This window comes from Entelurus aequoreus, linkage group LG28, assembly GCF_033978785.1.
Source record: "Entelurus aequoreus isolate RoL-2023_Sb linkage group LG28, RoL_Eaeq_v1.1, whole genome shotgun sequence".
Lineage (NCBI taxonomy): Eukaryota > Metazoa > Chordata > Actinopteri > Syngnathiformes > Syngnathidae > Entelurus > Entelurus aequoreus.
Window position 1 is genome coordinate 16,121,099 of NC_084758.1, and position 5,020 is coordinate 16,126,118.

Genomic DNA, 5,020 nt, shown 5'->3' on the forward strand with positions numbered 1-5,020 from the left:
CAACAGTTTGTAGGTACAGACGCCATACTTAAAAAAATCTGAAATAACTGCAAAATGTATATATATTTAGTTCTTTATATTCCTCATGCAATCTTTACACAAATGTAAATGTCGTCATACACATTAACACATTGATTCAACATACTGTGGTGTAGTTGCAGTGAATACTAACATGAATATTTATATTATATTCCTGTTATCATTTAATATAGCTGCTAAATAGCGCTTTGGTTGCAGCTTAGTGATCAGCGTGCCTAGCTGCCAGCTAGCAATTAGCATATTATTTCCCAGGACTGGTCAGGACTGGTGAATCACAAAACGTTAATACCTTAAAAAACTACAGGTTTTGAGCAAATAAATGACTTGCAGTTCAGTAAAACCATTAAAAAAACGTCCCTGTATGACATTCTGACTACCAAATTGAATTTGTATCCAAATATTGGAGTATTTTCTTAAGCATTTTTGTATGCAAGCAAATAATAACCCATGATCAATCATGACTAAGATCAGGCCTGGGCAATTATTTTGACTCGGGGGGCCATATTTAGAGAAAAAAATGTGTCTGGGGGCCGGTATATCTATTTTTAGGAACACTGATACAAAACCTCGCAATAATATCTGATTTATTGCTAAAAAACCTTGTGACAGACTGCCTTAAACATAATTAAAAAATGTTTACTGAATGAGACACCCAGAATGTACATGGAAATAAAGAATGTGGGATTTACAATATTAACTATGAAGGATAAAACACTGAATATTGACAACATATGAAGGTCACACCCCCTCTTCATCGACATATTTTACAATCAAGCAAAACGCAACAAACAGTGAAATATGAACGCGAAGGGTAAAAAAAAAACCCAGTTACAATCTGATACATCTGATACATCACAAAGCTTTAACACTTTGTTGTGAAAATCTCCTTCCACGTATGTCCCTGACACCAGCATTTCAGGCTCTGGAAACACTCTGTGGAAACGCCATAGTAACTAATTAGATTACCATGGTAACGAGTATATTATGCAAAGCGCAGATTCCAACCATTGAAATACTTTGTATAGTTCAAGACTTACGGTCATTTGAAAACATCACTGCACATCATAATGGCAGCTACAGTTTACATCTTAAAGATCTAAAAAAAATTTTTGTGAATGTTCGGCGGGCCTGATTAAAAAGGCTAACGGGCCGCATGCGGCCCCCGGGCCTTAATTTGCCCAGGTCTGATTAAGATGCAACCTTTTTAATCAAAATTGAACAGTAGGATATTGAGACTGATTTGGTGGATATAAAGATTCCTTTTTTATTTATAAATGAAATTGTAAATGGGTATTTGGTGGGTAGATTTTGAAATGTATTGTATTGGACTGTATTTTGTTTATTATATGATGATGTATATTTTAACTGTGGGTCCCTGTCCATAAGCTGTGACCTTTTTGCAGAACGTACTCTGATATTAACAAAAGAAACACTAATGAAATACAAAACTATGTTTGTCTGTAAATAAATAAATAAATAAAATATTAATCACAGGTTTAGAGTGCGCCACATTTTCAACACGCATGCGCGAAAACAACAACTGCATTTTTACTTGCTCCGCAAGTAAACATGCGCGATGTCTGTGACGGTGAAAACTTACCTGCTGGACCAAGACGAGGCGGTGAGGGAGATCCACAAGTTCGAAGTGGACCGATACAGGTTCCACTTCGACGATCTCAGCAGGAACATCTGCGACGTGTTCTCCAACCTGAAGAACGCTGCTTTCAACATGTTCTACAGAGGTCAGTCAACATGTTCTACAGAGGTCAGACACTTTCACACTTTTAAGTTCAATGTTGGAGACCATCGACGTGCTTAATTTGTCACAGGTGAGGAAGGACACCTGGTGGCGCTCTCCTCGTATCAAGAGCTGGAGATGGGCGCGGCCTGCATGAAGGACGACACTCTCCATGTTTACATCAAAGGTACGTGACGTGATTTTCTTTATCATATTACTTAACATCTCAAATACCAAGATTGGCTTAAAGTACAAACCCTGTTTCCATATGAGTTGGGAAATTGTGTTAGATGTAAATATAAACGGAATACAATGATTTGCAAATCCTTTTCAACCCATATTCAGTTGAATGCACTACAAAGACAAGATATTTGATGTTCAAACTCATTAACTTTTGGATGTAAGTCGGATCCGTTTCCAGTGGGGGTTGGTCTCCGCCAGGGCTGCGCTCTGTCACCTATCCTGTTTGTGATTTTCATGGACAGGATTTCTAGGCGGAGTCGTGGCCATGGCGGAGAGGGTATACGTCTCGGGGGGCTAAAGGTTGCGTCACTGCTGTTTGCAGATGATGTGGTCCTGATGGCACCTTCGGTTCGTGACCTTCAGCTCTCACTGGATCGGTTCGCAGCCGAGTGTTCAGCGGCTGGAATGAGGATCAGCATCTCCAAATCTGAGGCCATGGTTCTCAGCAGGAAACCGATGGTTTGTACAGTCCGGGTAGGGGACAGGACTCTGTCCCAGGTGGAGGAGTTTAAGTATCTCGGGGTCTTGTTCACGAGTGAGGGAAAGATGGAGAAGGAAATCAGCCGGAGAATCGGAGCAGCTGGGGCAGTATTGCAGTCTCTCTGCCGCACTGTTGTGACGAAACGGGAGCTGAGTCAGAAGGCAAAGCTCTCGGTCTACCGAGCTATCTACATTCCTACTCTCACCTATGGTCATGAAGTGTGGGTAATGACCGAAAGAATAAGATCGCGGATACAAGCGGCCGAAATGAGTTTCCTCAGAAGGGTGGCTGGCATCTCCCTTAGAGATAGGGTGAGAAGTGCAGTCACCCGAGAGAGACTCGGAGTAGAGCCGCTGCTCCTTCGCTTGGAAAGGAGCCAGCTTAGGTGGTTCGGGCATCTCGTGCGGATGCCTCACGAGCGTCTCCCTAGGGAGGTCCTTGTTGCACGTCCCACTGGGAGGAGGCCCCCCGGCAGGCCAAGGACCAGATGGGGGGATTACATCTCCTCTCTGGCCTGGGAACGCTTCGGGATTCCCCAGGAGGAAGTCGCAAATGTTGCTCTGGAGAGGGAAGTCTGGGGGTCTTTGCTGGAGCTGCTGTCCCCGCGACCCGATTCCGGATAAGCGGTTGAAGATGGATGGATGGATGGACTCATTAACTTTATTTTTTTTTGCAAGTAATAATTAACTTAGAATTTCATGGCTGCAACACGTGCCAAAGTAGTTGGGAAAGGGCATGTTCACCACTGTGTTACATGGCCTTTCCTTTTAACAACACTCAGTAAACATTTGGGAACTGAGGAGTATGTACCTTTCAGCATTAATGGCGCCTTCACAGATGTGTAAGTTACCCATGTCTTGGGCACTAATACACCCCCATTACCATCACAGATGCTGGCTTTTCAACTTTTCGCCTAGAACTCCGGATGGTTCTTTTCCTCCATGGTCCACAGTTTCCAAAAACAATTTGAAATGTGGACTCGTCAGACCACAGAACACTTTTCCACTTTGTATCAGTCCATCTTAGATGAGCTCAGGCCCAGCGAAGCCGACAGCTTTTCTGGGTGTTGTTGATAAACGGTTTTCGCCTTGCATAGGAGAGTTTTAACTTGCACTTACAGATGTAGCGACCAACTGTAGTTACTGACAGTGGGTTTCTGAAGTGTTCCTGAGCCCATGTGGTGATATCCTTTACACACTGATGTCGCTTGTTGATGCAGTACAGCCTGAGGGATCGAAGGTCACAGGCTTAGCTGCTTACGTGCAGTGATTTCTCCAGATTCTCTGAACCCTTTGATGATATTACGGAGCGTAGATGGTGAAATCCCTAAATTCCTTGCAATAGCTGGTTGAGAAAGGTTTTTCTTAAACTGTTCAACAATTTGCTCACGCATTTGTTGACAAAGTGGTGACCCTCGCCCCATCCTTGTTTGTGAATGACTGAGCATTACATGGAATCTACTTTTATACCCAATCATGGCACCCACCTGTTCCCAATTTGCCTGTTCACCTGTGGGATGTTCCAAATAAGTGTTTGATGAGCATTCCTCAACTTTATCGGTATTTATTGCCACCTTTCCCAACTTCTTTGGCACGTGTTGCTGGCATCAAATTCTAAAGTTAATGATTATTTGCAAAAAAAAAAAGTTTATCAGTTTGAACATCAAATATGTTGTCTTTGTAGCATATTCAACAGAATATGGGTTGAAAATGATTTGCAAATCATTGTATTCCGTTTATATTTACATCTATCACAATTTGCCAACTCATATGGAAACGGGGTTTGTAATATCCTACTTGAATTTTGATGACATTTATGTCAGACCATCTATTATTACATGTGTATGATATATTTCCAGTTTTAGTTGAAAAATGTCAACCTTTTACACATTATCATGTTGAATAAAGTGGGTATAATGCCTTTCCCCACACTAAGAAAAAAAATTAAAAATAATAAGGAAGTGGACCAACTTCCTTCATTCCGCCATCTTGATTCTCGCCGAGTCTCGCGATGTCTTCACACAACAACATCAATGCCACCTGCAAGACCCATCCGACGTTTCGTTTTGAAAGGTCGAACAGGGCGTGGAGCTTTTTTGACCGTGTCAAATTTGACTAAAGACGTCCCAGCGTCTAAATGACGTGTTTGTGCTAACGTCATCTGTATTATTTTTTGGCTATTCCTGTTAGCGTTTGTCAGGAAGAAAAGTTAAAATAAACCCTGTCATTTTTTATACTTTGGATCAGCGTCAGCCTGCTGTTAGCATCCCGATTTAATTTGTTAAGTACCAACATTATTGTCATGTCTGTTGATCATGTTTTGTTTAAGTTATGTTCCGTTTGGGTTTTGTACACTTAGTTCCTGCTTTTCACTCCCTTGTTTTGTCACCATAGCAACCATTAGTTTCACCTGTTTCACGTTTTGAGTCACGCACCTGTTTTCACTGATGATTTAAACCTGTCTGTTTCTCTTAATCGTCCTGGTGACATCATCCATACTACCTCTGCTCACTTCATGCC